The 13,648-nt window shown below is 45.0% G+C and overlaps 1 long non-coding RNA gene across 1 annotated transcript; it reads right to left on the bottom strand.

Moving 5' to 3' along the window:
* Positions 1 to 1,534: 1,534 nt before the first annotated feature.
* On the bottom strand, positions 1,535 to 2,968 carry LOC123369882. Its single transcript, XR_006579170.1, has 3 exons — positions 2,849 to 2,968; positions 2,586 to 2,637; positions 1,535 to 1,900 (listed from the first exon to the last, which is right to left on the bottom strand). It is a non-coding gene; the product is annotated as an uncharacterized LOC123369882 (long non-coding RNA).
* Positions 2,969 to 13,648: the final 10,680 nt, after the last annotated feature.

Below are 13,648 nucleotides of genomic sequence, written 5' to 3'. Positions count from 1 at the left end.
AGAGTTAGAAAGTGAGGACTGAATGAGTGAATACTAACAGGCTTGCAGCCTGCTATGTAAAAATGGCATTTCTCTGCAAATTAAGCATGCATACTTTGGTGCACACAGTACTGTGAGAGCCATGAAGGTGACAGTGAAGTAGTGTATGCACAGAAATAGGAGCACAATAAGTCAGGGCCAGGCTAAACCCAGAAATGTGATCTTCTGAAGCTCAATTTAATAAAATTATTTTCTTTTTCTGGCTGTGAAAAATCCTTTGCATACCTCCCATCCTGAAATGGAGAGCAGTTAATATATATCATTCTTAGCAAGGGCCTCTCCAGTTTAATCAAAATAAAATATTGCCATATTATTCTATTCATTTTTATTCTGGTCCTTTACACCACATCGCCCTCACTAAGGTATCTGAGCTTCCCTGAAGGTTGGCTCAAGAGTCAATCTTTGGTGCTAGGGCTCATCTCTACTTACACATTTCACTGGAAGAGTGAGGATAGGGCTCAAGTTTAACCCTTAATGCCTTGAGTTAGAAATATTGTCTAACTGCTGCTTCAGTCTATAATCTTACACTACTCAATTACTGTGCACCTTAAGCTCAGGAAACTGCCTTAGCATTTAACTGCAGGAAATGCTGAGTCCTGGTGCTGTAGTATTAGGTTTTCGGAGCACTTTGTCAGAAATGAATGCAGAAGTTACTCTTTAAGGGCAGTGAAGGGAAACAACTTTTGCTTAAACTTTTTGTGTGTGGAATGCAGCATCTATGGGTGAGTGCTCAAATTAATTACTGTTACTGAACAACTTGTAATGAAATTGCAAATTCAGCCATGCAGCTAGTGCTGTGACTAGCAGCAGCAAAAAACTAGGTAGCGTTACCAAAGAGCAGCGAAAATAAATAGCCATCATGCAAAAGCATCAGAGTCCTTACAGGCCATAAGGCAAAGTCATAAAGTGTGAGCATGCTCCTTGAGAGACTTGCCATTGGTAGGGGAATATTAAATTAAACTGCATGTGTCATTAGTGAGAGGTCTTGCCATGCAGGGTTTCTGTGGGAGAGATCAGAGCTTTCTGTTAAGAGTCTGGTGCCTCTGCTTCCCTCACTCCTGGGGCAGTGGTTGGGCTGTAAGAGCTTCCACAGGCTGATTAGGTCATTTTTAGATGCTGGGTGTAAAAGGATTCCATATTTTACAGGGAGGCAAGCTTATAGCACAGAGAAGGCCTGGAAAATCCTTCACATGATGTTTGGGGCCAGATCCTGAAAATACTTTATGCAGCTTAACTTTATTTGCCTGAGTAGTCCAACTGGCTTTCGAGAGCCTACTTGTTACCTGTGTAGAAGGGATGCCAGTCTATTTATTTACCAGTTCTGTGCTAGAGCGTTCCTCTCTCTGACAATGTTTGTACAGACCATGAATTCCTATCCTTGCAAGAGACTACAGCTGGATTTTCGAAAAGATCTTTCCAAATACTAAGTGGAAATTATAATAGGATTCACTCTCTTCTTAGGAATTGAAGGAACAAAATGGACACCGTGTAGAATCAAGCACATGGGTTTATTACGCACAGCCCTGGCGGAGTGTCACTTTGCTTATTAGGCTCGGAGACACTGCCAAACAATTGATTACAATGGATTATATGGATTTTTCATGAGCGGAGGTAAGTGACGGAGTTGGTGGTCCCGAGCCCCTGGATAGGTCTAGCAGCCAGACAAGATAAGCACAGTAGCCAATAGTCAAAGATTATGTAATGTCTCTGCCTATAGTTTCAGGTTAGCACATGACATATTATTAGTACATAGGTGTATACATTGTTTAAAGGAAAAAAAGTATAGTAGAATATAAGTTGAATTCTGACTTGGGGTCCATAGGAATGATGTAGCCCTTCTGATTGTCCAACAGGTGCATACCTGGGCATTAAAACAAAAAGACATTGAAAAGTATATGGCAATAGAAATTGTCTTTCAAGTTGCCCATTGTGCAGACACTGGTATCTAGGAGGGAGGATGTCATATCTCATACTGACATGCTTGAACCTCTTCCATGAACTCAAGGCTGGCGTGGGGGGAGAGCATGGCTATCTCCTCTTGCAGAGGAGTGGACCCAGACATGAGGCCCCTTTCATCCTTTGGCCTGTCTGCAGCTTCAGCTAAGAGTGCCAATTACTGCTCCCCAGCGGGTGTTTTGCTGACCATGTTTATTTTGGTAAAAAAGCAGGGTTGTCTCGTTTGTTCTGCTTCTCTTAGCTAATATTGTTCGCTATTTGCTGGGCCTCTTGACCAAACTCTGGACTTTAGGCCTGTAAAAAGAGCTGACCCAGCCTGTATTAGGTTTTTACATAAACAGCACATGGATTTTTGGCCCTTCAGGAATCCAGTACCAGTCTTCACCATAAGGCAGTTACGGGGACGCATAATTAATTTCAAAATTCCTTTTTATGAATAACTCCGAAGACAAACAGTTACAGCACAGTAGTTACTATGCACCCGAGCTAGACTAACATCAGGAAACTAAGATTTGTTGTTTTCCTTTAAAATGAAGAACGTAACACAGGGCCTAACTGTGTGTATTAATATGATGTGCACACACCCCTACCTTACTGGGACTTCTGACAATCAGCGATCTTCTGCTTTTCTGTAGGCTCACCCTGGTATTATAGGGAGAAGTAGATTATAACAGTTAGTTATACCAAGTAACCAATTGTTTCAGCATCCAAACTACTGAGCAAATACACCACTTCACATAAAACATGATGATTGTTAGAGCTGTTAAGCTCCCCCATTGTCTCTGGTTCAGTGAGGCTGTACACGTGAAGGTATTTGGCCTCCAGTCTGTATTTTCCCCACTCTCAATCCCACCTGATTTCTGTAAAATGACAGGAAACCGTAGTGAGATCCAATCCACAGCTCAGTCTGGGTTACCGCAGCAGCTTCATCGATTCCCCCAGGGGCGAGGCTGGATCTGACTGGTGCTCACACTGGGGGCCAGAACTCGTACTGATTGGCCAGGAGCTTCCAGTCTGTCCTTTACAAAGCCTTCCACCCCCCCAGCTTTAAAACCACTACTGAGCATGGCTAGCACCTTCCTGGCCTCCCTCGAGTGTGTTTGAAAGAGCGGCTGCTTCTTTGCGGTCGCTCAAGGGGCTGTTCTGCCACCTTGTCTGAGAGAAGTAGCAACAGCAGCTGTAATTGCAGCAATATGTGTTTTTGGTGGAACACCACGAAATAAGGAAGAAATGAGGTTTACAGATTCACCTGGGTAAAGTTTAAGCTCCTGGGTGTTTGTAGGATTGGGGCCCAGGTTGGTATTGCTGAACAAATGGGTTAGTTGTATGTGCAGACTAGATAGGAAACTATTAACCTGGTCAGGTATGACTACAGCCTTGTCCTGGCTAGGGATTTCAGTCATCAGAATAGCTAAAATCATGGTGCAAACCCCTAGTGCAGACAGGGTAAACTCCTTGTAGCCATAATTTGCCCTTGTGCAACTTATCCCTGCGTGAAACAGGTGCAAATCATGCCTTGTAGCTGCTTTGCCTACCTATGCTAGGGGTTGGCCTTGGTGCGGCTGTACCAATGGTTGACATCGGGACAAATCTCCCAGAGTAGACATTAGATTCTGCAAAAGGATGACGGGCATTGCCAGCTATCTTCATAACAAAAGTCACATGACACCATCCAAAAGCTGACCTTGCTAGCCTGGATGGTAATTGGAGGCTCTTTGCTGATGTAATGGGTTCAGTCCTGCAAAGCCTTGCTCAAGACAGTTGAGGTTTGGGGAGAGTGCTCATGTTAACAAGGGCTGCTCATGTGCCTGAGACTTTGCAGGGTTGGCTCCTCTGTTTGTTTCAGAAATAGCTGAGGCTTAAATCACTCTTGGCTGCATTCTGAAAGTCAATGATTTATTCAGTACACGCTGCACCTCCTTAGTGTAACATGTTGACCTGCTACAGTAAACAAAAACGCTCCCCATTTTCTTTCACACAGACACACCCTTTGGGGATTTCCTAAGCACTTCATCAGACAGCGTTGCATACATATCTTTCCCTAAATATATGGTGTGATGTGAGAGATTGGACATTTTGGAGAGAAAACAACTTCCTTGTGAAGTTCTTCTCCTCCGAGCCAGGGCTCGGGAGAGCAGAGAATATTTTTCAGCCATTAAACACAAGAAGAGGATTATTAATGTGCAGATTGTGAGAGGCGCATCCCAACTGTAGACAGAGAAGAAAACAACGCCAAAAGGAAAATCAGCTGAGTGGGTTAGAACAACACAGCCACGCTTCCAAAATGATCTCAGAGAATCAATGATTTACGTCATACTGGGTGAAAAACCAATAGATTATTAGAAATGTATGGAAGCTTATTAACTATGATGCTGATCCTGCTGGTGGACGTTCCAGGTGGGCCCAAGCATTTGCGCAGAGGCCTTCAGAAATCAATGAGACTGCATATGGCCAGAGGAGTCCAGTCATATGGGTCCATTTGCCCAAGCAGAATACATTGGAATGTTGTTGTGCACTTTAATCCATGTTCTTAATAATTTACAAAACCCCAATTATTTAATTACACCTAAATTCCATGTAGCGCAAGGAGACAACATCTAACACTACTATTCACTGGAAGATTAATGTGCTATATTAGAATTTCCTACAGAATGTGAGTTTCTTCTTTCTGCCTCTAAATTTTCCATGGTATCAGTAAGTAGAAGAAGATAAAAGAAGATGTACATGCAAAGAATGGAAATGCAAATCAAAAATGAAAGGTGAACTGTGAAGAGAGTTAAAACAATGTTGACAGGATTTTCTTCTTTCAGGAGCAGATGAAACTTTAAAAAATGAATGAAAACTGGGCTTGAGATGAAATGAAAATTTAATAAAACATAACAGCAGGCAAATACTTTTTCCTGAGGTCTGTATTCTACTGCAAATCCCTCTAGGAATAAATGTGCTTATGCAGCCCCTAAATTTATGTATGTAGGAGACTCGCAAGCTCTTCAGAATTGCTTGGGCAAGTATCCCCTTCTTTGCCTCTTTGCTTACATTTTAATTCTCATAAACTGGACTGGGTGCTATTAATCAGCACCAGCACAATCATCACTTTTTAACCTCAAACTTCTGGTTGCCACTGAGCATGAGAACCTGTTTGGAAGCATTGTTCTTCAAAGAACTTAGTCATCGGATTGCCTGGGAAGCCTCATTTCTAAGAATGAAAGGGTGAGTGGCAAGCAGCTTGGGACCAATTCTGACTTAGTTTACCCAGGTGTAACCCACTTGGGGTTGGATCCATGTGTGGGTACAAAATTGGTCCCTGTGAGTCCGTTTCAGCTGAGGGTAAACAAGTGGAGCTCTTCTGTCTACTTATCACAGGCGTAAAATGGTCCCAGGCTGTCTGAACTAACTTTGAGCAGTAATTATTAAACCTTTCAGCTAAAGGTACTCCCCAGTCAGAATATCACTTGAAGACTTTTCTTTCCCTCTAGTGAGGCGTTTAAAGAGACATGAGCATGAAGACTTCTTATAGTATGGGAGTCAAGTGCTCATACAGCAACAACTACTCAGTCTCAATATTGTTAAGAGACAGTATAAGCATCTGTGTACACTGATAGATTTCCATTGCCTTCATTATCACAGATTTAACAAGTAAGCACTAAATATTAAGACTGTTTCTAGCTATAATGCCAACCCTAAAACTTAGTGCAGTTGAACAATAGCACTCTGTTGAGCAAATGTATTGAAGGACAGTATGAATTAATTTCACGTATCTCATGATTTGTTTAGCAGTAGCGATGAAAGGCTCCACTCAAGATCATGGACCTGCTGTGCTAAGGTGCAGTACAGATGTGTAGGAACCCAGGGCACTTCCTGGCCCTCTCCCTAGCCATCAATAGTTGGCTAATTGCTTGTGGGATCCTAGCAGAAAGGGTTTGTAAGGTGGACATTTTAATCCCTACTCAGCAAAGCAGTTAAGCAGGTGCTGAAGTGCTTTGTTGAATGGGGCCCTCTGTGTATAAGGACTGTCGCAGAGGAAAGCATGATGCCTGCAGTGGGAGAAGTGAGTAAAGAAGTGATCCAGGGTTGGCATCATCGGGATAATGTGATAAGAGACAACAGCAGGTGAGAGCTGAAGTACTGATGGGCACAACTGTGAGGGGCCGTGAGGGTGAGGAGAAAGAGGGTGTGGCAGAGAGTGAGGAAGGCAGTGGAAGGACTCGGGGGGTGGGGTCGAGGTGTTCCGAGTGAAGGGTAGGGAGATGAGCTTTTCAGCTGTGTGCTGTTTTGAGGGGTGTGTGGGTGCGATGGAGGAAATGGGCAATGTTGGAATATGATGAGTGTCAAGGGAAGTAAAGATGTAATTACGGGCACTCCAGACCCGAGTGGTCCCACTGAAGCCTCTGGGTGTGAGTATGAGTGGCTGGATCAAGTGCTACGTTTGTAAGGCAACTTGCTTGCTTGACATTTCTCACCTTTTCAGTGTAGTCCCAGTTCTAGACACACAAGCCCCCAGTCTACCTACTTGGGTCACTAGGCCTGTTGACATCAATGGGGTTACTCCCGTAAGTAAAGGCTGCTCATATGAGTGAGTGTTGCAGGATCTGGAGTGTCACAAACAACCCATACAAACTCTTTTAGTGGCATAAGAACCTCTAAAAAGCCCTTACAGCCAGTGCCTTTGGAGGTCTGTAGCAGGGTGGACCCTGCTCCTGCCCTGAGGGGTTTAAAAGCAGCCTGGCAGGGCTTGAGAGCGGCTGCTCTCAAGGCTGGGCTGATTGAGGAAGTGGCTGCAGCTGGGGCCATGCCCCAAACTGAGCCACAGGCCTTATAAAAAGGCCAGGGAAGCCAGAAAAAAAACCAGTCTCTCTCTGCCTTCAGAGAGAGAAGGGCCTGGCTGCAGGGAGCTTGAGACTGGATACCTGAGTGAAGCAGGGCTGGGGAAAGGCTGAGGAGCTGGGGAGCTCCAGCCTAGAAAGCCCTAGGCTGCGGCCTAGCAGAGGGCTAACAGGTACTAGGGGTTGCAGAGGGCAGCCCAGGGGTAGGCCAAGGCAGCAAGTCTAAACCCCTTTGCCTGTGATGAGTAGGCTGATACTGCAGCCTGCCCCAGAGTGTGGGGCTAGACAATGACTGGCAGTAGCCAATACTGAGGCAAGGTGGGGATAGAGGGTGGGGGTTCCCCAAGGAGGGGAGACCCAGAGAGAAAGGGGTTACTGCCAGGGGCAGCACCCCATGTGAAAGGGCACCGGGTCCAGGGAGGGACATGGGGGCCAGAGGACAGGCGGATCACCAGCCTGCAGAGGGCGCTCCAGCGCTGGACAGAGCTAATTCCCAGAGTCACCAGAAGGAGGCGCCGTAGGGGTGAGTCCGACCCGTTACAAGGTCTGTTAGGAAAATGGTGTGAAAGGTTTTTTTTTTTCTTCCCTGGCTGTTGAAAGCTAGGTCATAAAGATAGCTATTGAAGGAAAGTTTATTAAGTTGCATCACTGCAGGTGTCTCTCACAGAGTGTTTGCAGTGGGAGTGTATGAGGAGGAGGCTGTTTGATTTAAAAACTCAACTTGGTAATGAATTTTGGTATTTATTGAAATAGCCTTTCTTACAATGTCCAGAGAAAAGTGGAAATCAGACCAAGTACATGTTATGATGCCATGGATCTTTAAAGGTTGCTTTGTATTGATCTGTTTTAGAAAATTACGTGGTTTCAATTTTTGTTGCTTCAAAATCTAGACCGAAGCCTAACATATCTTCAGAACCGCCTGGGGTCTGATTTTGATCTGCGTATACTGATGTAAATTCGGAGTCACTCTGAAGCCAATGGGCTAGTTTTACATTGGGGAATCTTCATGTTACTTGTAGTTCTCAACAATATGAGAGCAGATTCAGTCCCACTAAAGTTAAGCACTATAACAAAGCTGTGTAAGAGAGATGGGGATGAAATAAAGAGTTGGGAAAAATGGAATAGGAAAAGTTCTGTTTGCTCAAGTTATCATGGCTCCCTGATTTATCTTAGTGCATTGACAAATATACACATTTCTACAACCCGTCTTCTAATCCCCAGCTATTTCTTGTGCTGGCTTGCAGTTTTACAGCATGGGAGGGTTTGTCTGCAGCTGTTGACCTCGATAGTAGCACCCAGTGAAAATGCTCCTCATGTGCCTCAGATTTGGTGAGCATTGCTCAACTGTATTCTAGAGGGATCATCGTACAACCTCTTGAAACAACATCAGAGAGTCTTTGAGATTATATAACTGCAAAAAGGGTCTAATATCTGGTTTGGTCAGTTTACCTTCAAGTTTCATCAGCTGAGTTAATAACCAAGGTGAATGGTAAAGAATGAAGTAAGTTGCCTTGTTTCTGTAGAGTTCTTTGTCATGGTGAAGAGGTTTGGGGAAAATAACCTTCAGAACTCTGATTGCTTTGGTATCTACAAATCACTCCTGGTATGGCTTTGATTAGGCAAATGATGACCTGAGACTTCAATTTTTCTGCTAAACAGTCTTTGTTTTATTACCTCAGTCTCTTTATCCTCCTTCTCACCCACTGTTGGTTTTGTCCATCTGTTATGTCCTGTGTGATGCCTAGATTGTAAACTCTCTAGGCCTGCGACTGTTTTCTTTGTTTGTGCAGCACCTGGCACAATGGGACCCTGACCATATCTGGGGTTCCTACATGCTTAAAAAAAACCCAAAGGGCCACACTTCAAGGCTGATTAATTATGCTTACTACAGTTGAGTGCAAGTTGCAAAACTTAGATCTTCATTACACTTTGGGGCATTCCAAAGTGGGAGTCTGGGTCAACCCATTAGAGATTTAGGGGACAACTGGGCATTTCAGGTCCAAATCTGGCCTTCATTGGAGTTTAGGAGTCTTTGGGTTCAGAGTTTTGGTTTGGATCCATCTCTGCTATCTTGGGGGAGCTCAACGGTTGTCAGAGTCAATGTGATATTGGCTCCTCTTCCTGCCAGCTGTGGCTTTAGGAGGCTTTCTGATGGGAATTCCGTTCCTTTCAGACACTCCTTGCCATAGGGGGGATGATCGGGTTCAGAATGCTGAGCTCCGGGGCAGACAACACTCTTCACAAAAAGAGGAACCTAACCTGAGGCTCATCTCTTAGGACCAAAATTTTTTTCAAAGCCCTAACTTAGATGCCTAAAGAAGAGGCCTGCTTTCCAGTTGTGTTGAGCGCCCAACAATTCCTACTGCAGCTGCTGGGTAACTTTGAAAATCAGGCCATTTATTTAGGAACCAAAATATCTACTTTGGGCCAATATTTTCAAAAATGACTAGCGATGTTGAGTGCCTCATTTCTTAGGTACCCAACTTGAAATACCTGCCTGGGTGCAAATGTCTTAAAAAAAAAGTTTACCAAAGCAAATGTATATGTCTGCCCCATTATGCCCCCCTCTACCCCACATGTAACATTGGAGATGTTAGAGTGCCATGGCTTACAAGGCTGTAATGGTGCTTGTCTTAGGATACTGAATTGCTTGTCTCTGCCTATTTTTTAATCTTGCCAGTGTTATTGCAATGGAAGTTCTTTTGGCAGGGCTTAGTCACTGTTAACAGTTAGTTCAAAAGGCTTCTGCCAGGATTTTCACACAGTCCTAACGCGTTGTCTTGTATCTCATTATATGTAGCCAAAGTGGAAAACATGTTTTGACTAGGATTGTAGTTGCCACTGGCAATATTCATGACAAGCAAAACAGGACAGTTCCCCGGCACTCGCTAATACCTGCTATGTTGAGCACTCCTGATAAACATCAAAGCACTGAGCATGGCTTTAACACAGCTCTTCAGAGACCGTGGGGACCTGGAATGTTTGACATCTTTTCCACAGCTGGCACGGCCATCAGAACATGGAACCAGCTATAAAGTCATAGTGCTAGGATGCTCTCATGGATTGGATAGGAGATTGACCTTTTAGTCTTGTTTTACTCACCTAAGTAATCCCATTGAAGTCAATGGAACTTACTTGTGTGAGTAAGAGGTCCAGGGTTGCGTTTCAAATTAGCAGGCCTAATATAGACTCCCAGTATTTATGGCAAGTAGGCTAAGGCTCAACTTTTTACAGAGCGTGATCTAATATTAAAGCGAAGCACGAGCCCATCGCTGAATGTGGAAAGCCAAGGAGCAGCGAGCATCCCGGAAGACTTCAGACCATATCTAAACTGGGCCAGTCTTTTTTTTAAATTATTTTTACAAGAAGCCTGAAACACCAGTGTCTTCTGTCTTGGCCTATTAGGAGATGCATAGCGTTCCAGGCCAGAAAGGGCCATTAGATCACCTAGTCTGATCTCCTGTATAACACCAAGCTACAGCATTTACTCCAGCTCCTCCTGTATCAAGCATAACAGCCTGCGTTTCTCTGGAGGATATGCTTTAGTTAGGCATCCAGTCTGGGTCGGAAGATGTCAGAGATGGATAATCCACCACTTCCCTTGATAGTTTGTGCCAATGGTTAATTACCCCCCTCCCTCCATTAACAATGGCTACCATATTTCTAATTTCGAATTTGTGTGGCTTTAACTTCCAGCCATTGGTTCTCATGGCTTCCTCTGCTAAATTAAAGAGCCCTTTAGTACCTAGTATATATATTTTTTTCTCAGGGAAGGTACTTATACACTGTAATCAAGTAACCGGTGATCTTCTTATCCTCTATCACCCTCTCACTCCCTGAATCTGTTTCCAAAGACAAAATAGCACTTACGGTTGCTCCCAGCCCCTGGGCATTGCATCCACAGGTGCCGACTTCCTCCTTTCCCCGGGAGGTGTTCAACCCCTACGCAGCCCCAGGCCCCGCCCACACTCCACCCCGCCTCTTCCTGCCCAGTTCTGCCCCCTCCTTGGCACATGCCCTGGCCTCGCTCCTCCCCCTGTGCCTCCTGCATGCCACGGAACAGCTGATCACAGGAGGTACTGAGAAGGGGGAGGAGGAGTTGATTGGCGTGGCTGTCAGTGGGCGGGAGGCGCTGCAGGGAGGAGGGGAACTGGCTGCTGGTGGGTGCTAAGCACCCTCTAATTTTTTTCAGTGGGTGCTTCAGGGCTGGAGAACCCACGGAGTCGGCACCTATGACTGCATCATCTACACACCAGTGCTTGATTAAATACAGAGCAGAAGGGCTGATCAGAAAGACACTGCCAGGTGTCTCTGAATCTTGTCAATTGTGGACTGAAGTGAAAAGTGGGGTCTATTTCCAAGGTCTTTAGCATTAATCTAATTCAAAGAGAGAAGCTCACAAGGTGCAATCCCTGGGATTCTCAGTGAAAGACAAGATCTAGACAGGTCGGGGTCAAGCCTCTCTGTGCATAGGCATAAGCAAACCTATTCAAGAGCTCATATCCTCCAGTGCAGTGGGAAAACCTGTGTGTGTGAAATCTCTGGAATGACATACTTCCTTTATCTCTACTAGGTGCTTCACAGCTCTGTTTAACTCCTGGAGCACACTTCTATCAGAGAAAAGAGGGCACATGATTTGGTGCTATCTTGATTACTTAGGCCTGGGCTACTCTTAAAATTTAGGTGAACATAAATCAGTAAGTGATGTGAAAAATCCACCTCCCGAGTGACATAGCTATGCTAAGCTAACCCCTATTGTAGATGCAGTGTGGTGGCCAGAAGAATGCTTTGGTGGGTGTCCTTACATAGATTGGGGGGAAAAACCCCTTCCGTTAGCCTGGGCTGTGTCTATACTATGGGATTATGCTGGCATAGCTACAGTGTCATAGTGATGTCACTATAGTCCCTGCAATGTAGACATGGCCTTAGGGTTAAGAGGTTCCAAAGTATGAATGCAAGAACTATCCTCTGGAAATTGGATTTGCATTCCTGAGCTCCTCTTCAAAGAGCACTAGCCCCCTAAAAATCCAGGCCCAGATCCTTGGGAGATGTAGCTTGGCTGGTCAATGGCTTTAGTGGCTAGTGCAGTTTTTAATCTCAGGCATTTGAATAGGCAGTGCATCCTCCCAATAGCTGTGAACCATGACACCAATTGGTTAGAAAAACCCCCTGTGGAGCAAGAAACACTTACGGGACGGGTGCTCCTAGACCATTCCCTGGCCACAGCCAGCTGACTCTGTAGGAAGACTCCACCTTTGAATTGATCCACATTTCTGATTGCAGGTTCTCGTATCACTGCTATATCATCAGCAGTTTAGGCCACTTGGTACCTATCTGAGTCTTCAAATATCTCGATATCTGGTAAAATACATCATTGCAATTACAATGTCAGGTCAATGGCACCATCTGCTGATGTATTTCAAAAACGAACAACTAAACTGGCATCTTCAATGTTTAGATGACGTAAAAGCAGCTGCAGAGCACCCTCGCTGGACTGCTTGCAACCCTGCCCTGCAAGAGGGCTATTCACTCATAGGTGTGTGTCCACTGCAGTCTGATGTGTTGCTGCAGCACAGGCAGATATACCCTGGCTAGCTCAAATAACAAGAGCGGTGAAGCTATGACATGGGCTAGTCGCTTGGATACATACTGAGGCTCTCAGATGGGGCAGTGCATCCCATGGGGGAATGATAGCTCAGTGGTTTGAGCATTGGCTTGCTAAACCCAGGGTTGCGAGTTCAATCCTTGAGGGGGCCATTTGGGGATTTAGTTGGGGATTGGCCCTGCTTTGAGCAGGGGGTTGGACTAGATGATCTCCTGAGGTCCCTTCCAACCCTAATAATCTATGATGCTAAGGTTAGCTGAGCTAGCTTTGATCAAAGCTAACTCAGGTGAGTCTGACTGCAGTGTAGACATACAGAAGTGAGCCTGACTGCCATGTAGACACACGCTAAGGGACAAGCTGGTCATGGAGCTCAGTCTGTACTACTCAACTCTCCCTCATTAGGCCTTTGTTTACCTGTCACCTAACTCTGCTCTTCTCTCCCTTTTTAAATGTTGTAACTGCTGAATCGGGAGAAGGCGGGTACAAAAAGGTGTTCTAAAGTAATCAATCCTGTATCACCGTGCACTTCCTGCCCGGCAGTTTCTCTATGGGTCTCATTATGGCTCTTGGTCCCACACTTGGCAGATTTGGAGGGATGCCCACAGCTAGGTACAAGAATGGTTGGAATGAATAATCCTGAAATGTCCTCTACAGCTGATCTCTCCTAATTGGGCTAAATTGTTGCAATCTAAAGGGTTACATGGAAAGGTGATGCAGCTGCAAGAGCTTTTTGTTTTGACTCTATCAATAGTGCCATCAACATTCAGTGGGCTCTTGTGGGTGAGAGAGAGAGAGACCTCGTGATGTCAGGGGAAATTACAAGAGAGGGGCCTACACCTGGCTACCCAGATGGTCCAGACTGCCAGAGTCAGTCCTGATAATGGGAATGCGTTCCAGGGTCAAATGGAGAGTGAAATGCAGATTTCCTGTTCTCTAGGGGAAAAGTGCCTGCCACAGCACAGCTGCAGCTCTCCTGGCATGCTTTGCATATGGGAGGTGCCATTGTACAGTACAGGAAAGGGGGAACTCATGGAATTCATCACAATCACAGAAGAAGATATAATAATAATGGGATCCTATTATTAAAAATAAATCCAGAACTGTATATGAAAATGATTAGGGGGCTGGGGCACATGACTTATGAGGAGAATGAAGGACATAAATTCACACCATGTAGAAGTCAAGCATAGGAGTTTACTACGCACAGCGCTGGCGGAGTGTCACC

The sequence above is a fragment of the Mauremys mutica genome, chromosome 4, assembly GCF_020497125.1.
Source record: "Mauremys mutica isolate MM-2020 ecotype Southern chromosome 4, ASM2049712v1, whole genome shotgun sequence".
Lineage (NCBI taxonomy): Eukaryota > Metazoa > Chordata > Testudines > Geoemydidae > Mauremys > Mauremys mutica.
The sequence above is the reverse complement of the archived record's forward strand: the minus strand, read 5'-3'. Positions and strand labels throughout refer to the sequence as shown.